The 13,996-nt window shown below is 37.0% G+C and overlaps 1 long non-coding RNA gene and 1 pseudogene across 1 annotated transcript in view; one reads left to right on the top strand and one right to left on the bottom strand.

Annotated features, from left to right (window-relative positions):
* Positions 1 to 13,996, top strand: part of LOC125146638 (uncharacterized) — a 198,739-nt gene that overhangs the window by 135,216 nt on the left and 49,527 nt on the right. The window lies entirely within an intron of this gene.
* Positions 2,564 to 4,681, bottom strand: LOC125146637 (follitropin subunit beta-like; annotated as a pseudogene).

Here is a 13,996-nt window from a genome sequence, read left to right as displayed (position 1 = left end):
TTGGCAACTAAGTTACTAGCCTGTCAGCAATCTCTTTGACCTTGACCATAGCAACTTCTTACTAGACATGTCTCTGGAGGCAAGGGAAACAAAAGCTAAAATGAACTATTGGGACTTCATCAAAATAAAAACCTTCTGCACAGCAAAGGAAATAATCAACAATACCAAATGGTAACCTTTTGGGATGGGAGAAGATATTTGCAAATGATGTATCTGATAAAGGGTTAGTATCCAAAATTTGTAAAGAACTTAACAAACTCACCACCTAAAAAACAAATAACCCCGTTAAGAAATGGGCAGAAGACATGAATAGACATTTTCCAAAGAAGACATCCAGATGGCCAACAGATACATGAAAAGATGCTCACCATCACTCATCACCAAGGAAATACAAATCAAAACCACAATGAGATACCACCTCACACCTGTCAGAATGGCTAAAATTAACAACACAGGAAACAGCAGATGTTGGCAAAGATGTGGAGAAAGGAGAACCCTTTTACACTCTTGGTGGAAATGCAAACTAGTGCAGCCACTCTGGAAGACAGTATGGAGGTTCCTCAAAAAGTTAAAAATAGAACTATCCTATGATACAGCATTTGCACTTCTAGGTATTTACCCAAAGGATATAAAAATACTGATTCAAAGGGGCATATGTACCCTGTTGTTTATAGCTTCATTATCATTAATACCCAAATTATGGAAAGAACACAAACGTCCATCTACCGATGAATGGAAAAAGAAGTGGCGTGTATATATACATACACATATATACATACATATGTATATATATGTATACATGTATGTATATATACATATGTATATGTATATATACACATACACACACACAATGGAATATTAGTCACCAAAAAGAATGAAATCTTGCCATTTGCAATGACATGTATAGAACTAGAGTGTATTGTGCTAAGTGAAATAAGTCAGTCAGAGAAAGACAAATGCATATTTCACTCAAATGTGGAATTTAATAAATAAAATAGATGAACATAGTGGAGAAAAAAGAGAGAGGCAAACCATGAAACTGACTCTTAATGGTAGAGAACAAACTGAGGTTTGATAGAGAGAGGTGGGTGGGGGATGGGCTAAATGGATGATGGGTATTAAGGAGGGCACTTGTTGGGATGAGCACTGGGTATTTTTTTTTTTTTTTACAGTTTTGTAATCTGCTTTATTTTTTTTTATTTTTTTTTTTACTTTTTTTTTAATGTTTATTTATTTTTTTTAATGAAATTTATTGACAAATTGGTTTCCATACAACACCCAGTGCTCATCCCAAAAGGAAGCACTGGGTATTGTATGTAAGTGATGAATCACTAATTTCTACTCCTGAAACTAATGTTACACTATATGTTAGCTAACTGGAATTTAAATAAAAATTTGAAACAAACAAAAACTGTCAAGTTGCCTGAAGTGCTATCACATGTACTTCAGGGTTCCCATCCCACCAAGGAGGAGGATTCTGATCCAGATGACACAGCAACAAGCAACAGGTATGCATCTTATGGCCCGAGAGGCAGTTTTGCAGGAGGCTGGAAGTTCTCAGTCAAATTTTTTTTTAAGTGGTAAAACACGTTTAGGGGAACAACTCAGGAAAATATATTCATTGGTTTTGTAATTGAATTTCTACAGACCCAAACTAATAGTTCTTGGTCTGGGTTAGTAATTCAAATTGGAAATAAAGATTTTTGGGGTGCCTGGGTGGCTCAGTTAAGTGCCCGACTGTTGGTTTAGGCTCAAGTCATAATCTCATGGTTCATGGGTTTGAGCCCCGCATCAGGCTCTGTGCTGACAGTGCAGAGCCTGCTTTTGATTCTCCCTCCTCTCTCTGCCCTCCCCACTTTGCTCTGTCTCTGTGTCTCTCAAAATAAATAAATAAACTTAAAAAAATTGTTAAGATGTGGTTTTTTAGGCTTCACATTCTGAATGCGTGGCCTGTTTCCCAGCACTACCTCCCTCTACTCTTCTCCTACCCTCACAGATCAGCAAAAACTTCTTTGCCAGAAAAACACAGGCAAAGTGGAACTGATGTTACCACCTCCAAGGACCAGCGATGAAGTGGGCAGTCTTGGCTCAGTCTCCCTGTCTTCCTGACTCTCCCCTTAATATTTAAATGGTTAGGTACTGGCTTTAGGACACTAAAACAATACTGGCCCTGCCCTTGCACGCCGTGCATCTCATACGAGATTTAGTTTTCCTACCCAGTCATCTTGAGAGCTCTTTCTTCCAAGTCTAGGTTTTCTCATTTATAAAATCATAGAGTTTCTCTAGGGACCTCTAAATCCGTTGAATATGGGAAACAACTTAAAGCCCCAGAATTCAAGTGGAATGAAACTGACTGAGCCCACACCTAAGAATACAGGGATGAGTGGTGCCAGGCACTCTCCAATCCTGGAGCTCCTCCTCTGCCTGGACAACAGGGATCAGGGGCCTGATGATCCCTTGGCCTGCAGTGGTTTTTTTAGCCTGGGCACATGGACGTACACAGAGTTTGGGATATCTTGGTCCTTTAGGACAAGGGTAGGCTGTCCCAAATGTCTACTGCTCTTTATTCTTTCATTTCACTGAAGGAGCAGTAGTTGGGCCCCAGGTTTCACACGGTATAGTCAGTGTTGGTGTCTCACTTGCCACAGTGATATGCAGTGGCTACTGGGTACATACACAGGGCATCTACATGGCGAGCACAGCTAGGCACTCTAACCATGTCATACATCAGCTCCTTGGAGGTACATACTTTCTGAATGTTGGGCCTGCCTGGGTTCTTGTACACTAGAGCCTGAGGAGTTTAGGAAGGAGAGAGTTAGATTATAATTCTGGAAGTTTCCTTTTGGCTTAGTCAAAATGAGACAGGGATTTTGGGGTGCCTGGGTAACTCAGTCAGTTGAGCATTTAACTCTTGATTTTGGCTCAGGTCATGATCCCAGGGTCATGGGACTAAGCCCTGCATCTGCCTCCACACTGAGTGTGGAGCCTGCTTGGGGTTCTCTCTCTCTCTCTCTCTCTCTCTCTCTCTCTCTCAAAAAAGAGGGATTTAATACTGCTTATTCTAATATTTGTCCTCTGAAGACCGGGTTGTAGGATCCTTAAGCACAGGAAACATGACCTTATTTTAAAAAATGCATGTTATACCACTTTTCTAAACTGTCCTGGAAATGTTATAGAAAATATGACTGTTTCCTTCCTCCCTACCATGATAATACCCATATGTTTAATATTTGTAAAGTTCTATAAAACTTTAAATTTGTATGGCATAAAAGCATGTAGAGATAAAGGAATAAAGAAATATGACCTTGGAATATAAAGATTTTTTCTTTTTGTACTTAGTAATCTGAAGCTATGTTAATGACAGATAAAAACATATAACACTTCAGTTTAATTGCTTATAAAGATATTTCCATCACTCTTTTCTATGTATATTTAAAAGAGGAATAAGAGTCATATGCTGAATTATTCATGCTTGCCCGAAATATGAGTGAAGTCTCATATTGGATTTTGGACCTTCTATTACTTTTTAAGTTTTTCCTTGCCACTGCCTTAAATTCTTTGTATTTGCATGGTTCTTAATCCAAAAGTAAATGACATAGTTTCAATATCAATACATTTAACTCAAGCCAAGTATGTTTCACTCTTCTACTTGCCCAATGAGAAAATAATTGGCTTTAAGGGAGAGAAGAGGTTGCTGGTTAATTCCTTTCCCAGGCTGGCCACAAGGTCTCTATCCCACCTAAAGTGCAGTGAGTTAAATTTCATTGATCAAATTTTTACTATCACATAAAGTATATTCATTAAAATGCAGCCACCTTAAATTTCAGTTTATTGAATCCCTGCATAGCCAGATGCAACAGAAAAATGGCAAAGAAGAAACATGTTCACTGAAAACTGGCCAATTTGAAGAAGCTGTAGAGAATGTAGACAAATGGTCTAATGCCCTTATGCCTTGATTTCCTCACCAGCATAAAGGGAGTAGGTTTGCTGATTCCTTTTGGTTCTAATCTACAGGGATTGATTGTTTTGAGGCTGCTTGCTGGCATTTGTGTTAAAGGTAGACCAATAAAATGAATCTTCTAATTGGCTGCTTGTGTTTTTATTTGGCTTTAAAGGCATTTTGGTACTATACCTGTTACAAAGGTATGCCTTTTATTATTGCATTTGGCTGTTTGAGAGTATTGATCATATTCCATGATCAAATATAGATATGCATTCATGCCCATGTTTATCTCTCAATAGGTAAAGCTAGCAGAAAAATATTCTTTTAAAATGCAGAATTGGCGCATTACTGAAGCATTCATTTACATCAATATGAGCTGTCCCAAATTTGTTTTACCCAAATTAAATCCAAACCTAGACATTGAAATGATATCATGGTAATTAATCACAATGCAGAGAAGTTGGCTAAGCGATTCATGGCTATTGTTGAGGAGAGACAAAATGTTGATAAATTGGGAATTAATGAAGCCTGCCTTGTACAGATCCTCAGTACCCTCACTTCCAGCAGGAGTGAGTTCCTGCCCAGGTGTAGCAGTAGCCCACACACCAAGTGGCATTGGTGCTTATGCAGAAGGGGTATTCCTTTCTCCTCTGTGATGGTGATGTTCGTTAGCTCATAGCTCATGCAGCAGATTGCTCTCCAGCAATAGAAGAGAAAGCAAAACTGGACTGACTTCATCCTGGACTAGGAAGCAAACAATTAGAAACTCAAGGTATTTTCACCGTCATGAACTTTGACCCAGTCAGACTGAATGGAAATAAACCTGCTCCCCAAACTCCACAGTCACATTCAGCTTTAACAAGCATATTTTGACAAAAGAGAAACATGTTATAGATGAGAACTCCTCATAAAATTCTTTAAATGGAGGTGTATTTTTTTTTTTAGGGATTAAAATGCTTCAGGGGATTATCTTAAAATGAAAATGATTGCCTGGAACCAGGCAATTGTCATTGTTAAATGGCCCCTTCAGTCTCAGTTTTAATGACCATTTTGATTTTAATAAAGAAAATTTTGTGCCTGAGAATTCAATTTTTGATTTTTGAATTAACTAAATAAGGGCATATAATTTTGTTCACATTTGATTAGTAGGAAAATATTTCAAAGGTCAAGTTAATAGGTCTATAAAATTAGTTAGTTGCTATCCCTGTTTGTAATAGATACATAAATTTTGAGAAATTAAACTGGCATGTCTGGACTTCCTACAAGACAGTAATAAAAAATTCTTTCCTGAGAGTCTCAATTTGTTTTTTAGATCCTGAGAATCAATAATTTAAAAAATAACTATCCCCAATTGATAACTACAGGAGCAGAAACCTGTAGTCTGTTGTCTTGGATGAGGAATGCCATAGACAGAGGCAAATCTCAAGTCTACCATTTATACAATAGCATATGTACCTACTAACGTGGTCAATTTCTTGGGTATTAAAATGTTCCAGGGCTTGACTAGCGCTTAAATTGAAGAAGTATTTCAATAGATAGAATGATCAAATATTGTTAAAACTGTCTAAACAATATATTAGGGAAAAGAATGCTAAAATAGATTACTTTTTCAGAACTAAATTCAATATAATAGCATATCTACTCCTTTATTTTGTTGGTTTATACATGACTATAGATTTTTCTTTGGCATCTTTAATTTCATGAATTCAGAATCTCCAAGTTTTGGTTTTGGCTATGGTGAGAATGGTGGGTCAGAGAAATAAATAATACATTTCTGAAAAGTATATTGAAATTATATGACCTCCATCACTGGCCTTTTAACTCCTTCCTTAGACTCCTGTCCCCAATGGTCTGCCTAATCCCCAAATCCCACTCACCAATTTAGCAACATCACTATTCTGTTTTTAATTCCCAAAATGTGCTGTTAATCCTTTTCTCCTCAAATCTACTATGGACCCAAATCTTCTTTTTTTTTAATTTTTTTTTTATGTTTTTATTTTATTTTTGAGAGAGAGACAGGTGCGAGTGGGGGAGGGGCACAGAGAGAGGGAGACACAGGCTCTGAATCAGGCTCCAGGCTCTGAGCTGTTGGCACAGAGCCTGATGCAGGGCTCGAACTCACAGACTGTGAGATAATGACCTGAGCCAAAGTCGGATGCTTAACCAGCTGAGCCACCCAGGCGCCCCTGGTGCCAAATCTAATGAGAAGGAACAGTGTGCACAGATTCTTCATTCTTTATGACCCATATCAGGTGCTGTTTACCTGTAGCTCTAACTGAAGCAAAGGAATGAGGTAAAGGAGAACTTTTATCATCCTCTTCTCTGACTGCCTTGGCATCTAGCCATACTCCTGTTGTGAATTGTTTCCTTGTCTGCCTCTGTGGAGTGTGTGCGTGTCTTCAAATAATGTATTTAAAGGCAGGGGTTGATACTTATTCATGCATATTTTCTTAGCCTTTGGCAAAGGCTGTGCATATCATTTAACACACGATCAATGTTAGTTAAATGAAAGTGAAACTGCAAGTATTTAATATACCACTAGAAGTGGACATATATGGACATATATTACTAAATACACTATTATAATTTTATACCTTTTTAAAATTCAGTTATACTGGGTTTAATTTACTCTTCTTTTTTCCAGGTTCTTAAGGTGGAAGCTTAGATAATTTCTTTTACACCTACTTACTTTGATAACATAAGCATTTAAAACTACAAAATTCCCTTTAAGTGTTGCTTTAGATTCATCTCCAAATCTTAATTCATGTTGAGTTGTCGTTATCATTCAGTTAAAAGTATTTTATAATTCTCCTCTCTTGTTTTATCCTTTGATCCATGGGTCATTTAAAATCATGTTGCTGAATTTCTAAATTTAGGTGATTTTTTAAGATTTTTTTCTGATTATTTATTGATTAATTCATTGTGTTTAGAAAGCATACTTTATATAATTTCTATTATTTAAAAATTTTTGAGATATATTTTATAGCCCAGCCTATGAATTATTTTGAAAACATTTGTATGTATTTGTAAAGAATGTGCATGCTGCAGTTTTGGGGTGGAGCGTTCTACAGATGTTTATTGACTTGATAGTGTTGTTTGACTCTTCATATATGTTCTTATTTTCTGTCCACTTGTTCTATTGATTATTGAGAGGAATGTTGAAATTTTCTACTATAGTCTTATCTATTTAGCTTTTAAATTGATCAGTTTTTGTTCCTGTATTTTGAAACTCTGTTATTAAGTGCATGGCACATTTTAGATTTTTCCTTTTTTTTTTAATGTTTAATTATTTTTGAGACAGAGAGAGACAGCACATGAACAGGGAAGGGGCAGAGAAAGAGGGAGACAGAATCCAAAGCAGACTCCAGGCTCTGAGCTGTCAGCATAGAGCCCAGTGTGGGACTTGAACTCACCAGCTGTGAGATCATGACCTGAGCTGAAGTCAGACTCTTAATTGACTGAGCCACCCAGGTGCCCCAGATTTTTCCATATTTTTTATGAATTGACCATTTTATTTTATGAAAAGTTCCTCTTTATGCCTGGTAGTGTTCCTTCTCCTGAGCTCTACTTCCTCTGGTATTAATATGGTCACTCCAACTATGTGATTAGTGTTTGCAAGATATATCATTTTCCATCCTGTGCCTTAATACTGAAAGGGCATTTCATTTGAGTAGCATATAGTTGACTCTTCCTTTTTAAAAAATAATCTGATCAGGTGATCTTTGCCTTTTCATTGTGGTGCTCGTAATCTTAACATTTAACATAATTTGTATACTCTTGGGTTTATTTTAATCATATTGTTATTTGTCTCATCTATTCTTCATTTTCCTATTTTTCTTGTCTTCTTTTGAATTAATTTTTAGTATTTATTTTATCTCCACTATTGGCTTATCAGCTTTATTTATTTACTTATTTACTCACTCTCAAGTTTAAAATGCATATCTTTACCTCAAATAATATTATTCCACTTCACACATAATGAAAGTATCTTATAACATTACATTTCAATTTTGCACCTTCATCCTTTGTGCAATTGTCCTTTATTTTCCTTTGACATCTTCCTAATCCCTCAGTGTGTTCTTAAATAGTCAATTATATTTTTTAAAAACTTAGAAAATGAGAAAAAGTCTTTTATACTTACCCATATTACCTCTTCAACAGATCTCATATATTTTCCTTCTGTCTAATGAACATCCTTTAAAATTCTTTGTCATGCACATTTTCTGACAGTACATTCTACCAATCTTAACTTTACTAAAAATATCCTAATCCAGTTTAATGTTTGAAGGATATCTTTGCTGGTTATAGAATCCTATGTAAGTTTGTTGGTTGGCTGTTTTGTTTTAGCACTTCATATTCTTTGTTTGCATTGTTTCTGATGAGAATTCTTCCCCCTCTCTGTAATGTGTTTTGTGTCCTCTGACTGCTTTTAAGATTTTATTTTTATCACTGATTTCCACGTGAGTTTCTTGGATGTACAAGTTTATAGTTTTCATTAAATTTGAGAAAAATGTACAGATAATTCCAAATATTACTTATCATTGCCTTGAGTACAAAGTAAACAATTCAATTATTCTTTGGCTTCTGTCTCTTGGTGTTCTAAAATATGTTATTATTTATTTTAAAAAGAATCAAAGTAAGGCTTAGAACAGAGATCAATCTCAATTTTAATAGGGTCTAAGATGAGCATTTGTAATATATTGTCATAATTCTAGATGTAATAATTTTCTTAATGTCATGCTCCTCTGCTATACTGTGAACTCCATGAGAAGCCAGTAGGAACAAAGAAGACACTCAGTACATTTTGGTTGTTTTGTTTAGTGAATGAATGAATAACACATGGCTTTTCACTCAAAGAGTGAGACAATATGAATTTCTCAGAAACACTAAAATGGATGGGGAGGTAGTCATGCCAGAGGAAGGTGAGATTTCAGGGAAACAAGCCACTAGACATATGTTCAGAGATATCTCTGTATCTCAGTCCAAACTCCAGTAAAGATGTCTAACTAGATGTGTGGCATAAGAGCAGCAAGAAACTGCCCACCTGGGCTGCATGACCCAACAGAAAGGCACAGATTTTTGGAACCCAACTATATTAGTTTGCTAGGGCTGCCATAACAAAATACCACGAACTGAACAACTTAAACAACAGAAATGTATTGTCTGACAGTTCTGGACGCTAGAAGTCCAAAATCAAGGTGTCAATGAGTTGGTTCCTTCTGAGAACTATGAGCAAGAATCTATCCCATGCTTTTCCCCGTAGTTTCTGGCAGTTTTCTGGCAATCTTTGGAGTTCCTTGGTCTGTAGACTATCACCATGATCCCTGCTTTCACCGTTATGTAGCATTCTTCCTGTGTGCATGTCTGTGTCCAAATCCTCCTTTTTATAAGGATATTAGTCATATCTGATTAGGGATGCCCCCTACTCCACTATGCTGTCATCTTAACTTCACTAATTATATCTCCAATGACTCCATTACCAAATAAGGTCACATTTTGATGCACAAGGGGTCAGACTTCAATATATGAATTTTGGGGGGACACAATTCAACCCACAGCACTTATAGACCTGAATTTGAATTCTGTCTTTTTTCTCTTACTGATGTAACATGTTTTCACATGTGAAAATGGGGATAATGGTGATTTACTTGCAGGGAAATTGTAAAGATTAAATGATAAAGCGTTGGCAATGCACTTAGTTCGAACTTGACATGTAGTAAGGACTTAATACATGGTGTGTCTTACTGTTTTATGCTGTTTATTGATTGATTGAATATGTTGTGCTCCTGAATATAATTGAGAAATGGATTTATTTTTCATTTGATTCTCTTGTCCATTAGAAATAGATCTGGCCTCTGTGAAATTTTTGCCAGTTTCCCTCTCAGGTTGTTTTCTAGAGGGGCAGGAAGATAACTACTGAATTCCAAGTGCTTAAATAATTAAGCCAAAGCAAGAGAAAGTTGATAATAAACACTTTTTTGTGCATTATAATTGTAGAGAAATATCACGTAGATAGTTAACCTTGAAGGCTTTATCGATTTGACTGAAAACTAATCAACTAATAACTCAGAAATACTGTTGGAAGCACTTCTCCAGAGAGCCATTGTAATTAGCAGCTGGTACCCTTCTGGGCAGTGGAACTATCACCCTGCTTGCATTTGGTCAAGTAATTTTTCAGCTGAGTGATCATCCCAGAGGACATCATTTCCCTTAATACAACTCCCTCCATTTCACTGGCCATAGCAAATTAGTCCCATCTTGGCTTCTGAAAATGGTCAGACTTTAACCTGAGCGTCTCTTCTCTTAGGATGTAAAGGGGATACATTTAGAAATTCAGAGAGTTTGAAAGAGAGATCTGATTATCTTGACTACTTCTGTGTGGTCAGGTTAGAGTTACAGTTGCCTGGATCTGCTTCTCATTAGTGTAACTGAAACTGGTTTTTAGTTTGTTCATTTATTTTTTCCACGATTTTCTGGATAGACTGTCTTTCATGAATGTGAAGAATGCCACTCCCCCCTGCCTTTTCATTCCTGGTTTTTGGATGGAGGGATAGTCCTTAGAAGCTATCCTAGCATATCTCAAAGTCTTTACTGCTCCACCCTTACAGTGATGGAGGGTTTTACCTGATTGTAAACGTGGAAAGAAATGAGGGTTTGCTTGGCCTTTCTCTGCCTTTCTTTCTCTGAGACAGACTTACCTACAGAGAACATGTCTCACATCTTCCTTTTCTTTTTTAGAAGAAGGTCAGCCTCTGTCTCAGTAGGTGTTCACCTTATTTTGGGGTGGAGTTAGTAGGCCAACATTGCTTTTCACAACACTCTATGTCCAGTTTAATTTCTATCAGGAATAAGGGGGATATGTGGGATTCCTTCTGATATACTCTTGGTTCTATTTCTCAACATTTTGAGGGCTCAGGCAGGGATGTAGAGCACTATTTATTTGGGTCTTGTAGGAGATAGAGTTGGCCAGCCTCTGAGACTCATCAACAGAGTTGTCTTGTGAGCAGTTTGCTGAAATTCTCCAATGGTGTAATCATTCCTTAGGTCCTCTGCCTTTGGTATATTTAAGGAAATTCTCTTTAACTGAATTGAGATAATCTGATCCGGAACAATTTCCGTGTATCTCCAGTTATAATTTCAATCAGGGATTAGAGAATTTCTATTTAGAATAAGTCCAACAAAAAAAATTGAATATTAGACGCCCAAGATCCTTAGAGAAAGCAGGGAGAAGTAATATTTATGTTTAGCCATTTATTAAATCCCTGATCCCTGTGGTGTGCACGTTAGTCACATAATTTCATTTAATATTGAAAAGGATGTGGAGCCTAGTAAAAAATCAGAAAAGATGTCACTTTGCCTTGGCAAGTCTTTTATGGCTTGTGAGAAAAGTATGGAAAGCTAATCCTTTTTCATTAAACATAGTCTCATAAAGAGTATGATAACCTTGAGTGGACCATCTCAGGCACAGAACCGAGAGGTTTTTTTCTAGTTTCTTTCTTAGGTGAATGGCTGTTCTAATACTAATGCTGAATTTGACCTGGTGAGTCACTCATGGTTTGGTGATGGAAAGAATGTCAAAGTTGATGAAATCCTGGTACTGAATTCTTTTTTACAGAGGAGGAACAGATCCAGAGGTTATGGAACTTGCCCAAGATCACACTGCTTTGAAACAGGAGAGCTAGGAAGAGAAGTGAGGTCTCTAAGAAGGGAGACTTCTGCTGTTGCTCATTCTGCTCTGTCCTGTTGTCTCCTTACCAGGCACTTAATAGACAGCAATCAACCACTTTCACCACTTACACTGTTTTTAGGGCTGTCCTCTGGCAGTGGATAGGAAAAAGTCTGAATCCAAGAATAGCACTATAAGGTGAGCCCTTCACTTAGTAACTTTATTTCTCAGTAGCTTATAACATTTGTATTGTTGCAAAGAATTAGCATATACTCCCTTTCTTTTAGGATGCCAGGTCAGGTAGCACACTGCTGCTACCTTATGGCAGCTACAACTTGTCTTTTTGACAAGACAGATAGTATTCCAGCAGAATAATATTCTGTAGCATCGATCACTGTGACAGGATATATAATAATAATTGGGACACTTACCATGCACCCCATTACACTTTTAAGTTCACTGAGATTTTCATTTTTCCTGTTACCCTGTCTTGTTGGCAATTTGTTGAAATTCTCCAGTGATATAACCATTTCTTAGGTGCTTTGCCTTTGGTATATTTAAGGAAATTGGTGTGTGTATGTAGTTGCTGATAGTTATTTTGGAATGATTTGAGAATCATTTGGAAGTAAGTCCCAGCATAAATGCCACTTTCTTTGGATGTATTGAGAATCTATTCTTGATATCCCCAGACTGGACCAGGGCTCACCTTTGGGTTCCTATGTACCTTGCATTTCCCTCTATCAGAGCCCTTATTGCTTTGCACTGTTACTGTTTATGAGTTTTTCCTCTTTGTTAGAGAGTGGGTTCCTTTTTTTAAAATGTTTATTTATCTTTGAGAGAGAGAGAGAGAAAGAGAGAGAGAGAGAGAGTGACTGGACAAGGTGCAGAGAGAGAGAGAATGTGAAGCAGGCTTCAGCACAGAGCCTAACACAGGGCTCGAACTCATGAACCACGAGATCATGACCTGAGCTGAAGTCAGAAGCTTAACCAACTGAGCCACCCAGGAGCCCCAAAAGTAGGTTCCTTTAAGGTAAGGTTTTTAGAGTCAGATGGATTCAAGTCCTGATTCTGCCACTTATCAGCAGTGCATTTTGGGGGCAAGTTAGTTAAACTGTCTAAAATCTCAGCTAGCTAATCTGTAAAATGGGTATAATATCCTTCACAGAGAATTTTTGAATATTAAGTAAAGACCCATGTGTCAAATGCACAGCATTGAATTGTAGAAAAGAAGCACTCAGTGAATGCAAGCTCTCATTTACTTTATTGTTCTTGTTGTCATCCTGGCATAATTAATAAAAGTTTCCCTTTCACTCTCCAGACTGTCCTCATTTGAATTGTAAGTTATGTGGTTTCCCTTTTTGACATAATCTGTTAAAGAAATAGACATCGTGGGGCACCTGGGTGGCTGAGTCAGTTAAGCATCTGGCTTCAGCTCAGGTCATGATCTAGTGATTCGTGAGTTGGAGCCTGCCTTGGGCTCTGTGCTAACAGCTCAGAGCCTGGAGCCTCCTTTAGATTCTGTGTCTCCCTCTCTCTCTGCCTTTCCTCTGCTTGTGCTCTGTCTCTCTCTTTCTCAAATAATAAAGAAACATTAAAAAATAAAAGAAATAGACATTGTTACTGTCCAAGAAAAGCATATGTCTAAATGTACAGACAATAAATAAACATTTTAATACCTACTCAGATAAATGATTTCCTTGAAGTTAATTTATTTGGCTGACTGAATTTTTGTCCATACATGTTTTATTCCTAATTTGAGGTGAAGACTTATATGGTGGCTTGTTTTGGTGGCCAGACTCCCAGTAAATACCGTCCATACCCAGAAAATTGTACCTATGTACAAATCTAGAGTGTGGCAAGCTAAATATAAAAAACAGGTAGCAAGGCTTTACTCATTTAAGTACTATGCCATGGAATTCTCATTCTTTTTTTTTTTTTTTTTTTTTTTTTTTTTTTTTTTGTTATTTTATTTTATTTTATTTTTATTTTTTTTTTTTTCTGAAATTTATTGACAAATTGGTTTCCATACAACACCCAGTGCTCATCCCAAAAGGTGCCCTCCTCAATACCCATCACCCACCCTCTCCTCCCTCCCACCCCCCATCAACCCTCAGTTTGTTCTCAGTTTTTAACAGTCTCTTATGCTTTGGCTCTCTCCCTTTCTAACCTCTTTTTTTTTTTTTTTTTCCTTCCCCTCCCCCATGGGTTCCTGTTAAGTTTCTCAGGATCCACATAAGAGTGAGACCATATGGTATCTGTCTTTCTCTGTATGGCTTATTTCACTTAGCATCACACTCTCCAGTTCCATCCACGTTGCTACAAAAGGCCATATTTCATTTTTTCTCATTGCCATGTAATATTCCATTGTGTATAAAGAAATTGTGGAA

The sequence above is a fragment of the Prionailurus viverrinus genome, chromosome D1, assembly GCF_022837055.1.
Source record: "Prionailurus viverrinus isolate Anna chromosome D1, UM_Priviv_1.0, whole genome shotgun sequence".
NCBI classification, from domain to species: domain Eukaryota; kingdom Metazoa; phylum Chordata; class Mammalia; order Carnivora; family Felidae; genus Prionailurus; species Prionailurus viverrinus.
This window is presented reverse-complemented; position numbering and strand designations above follow the sequence as displayed.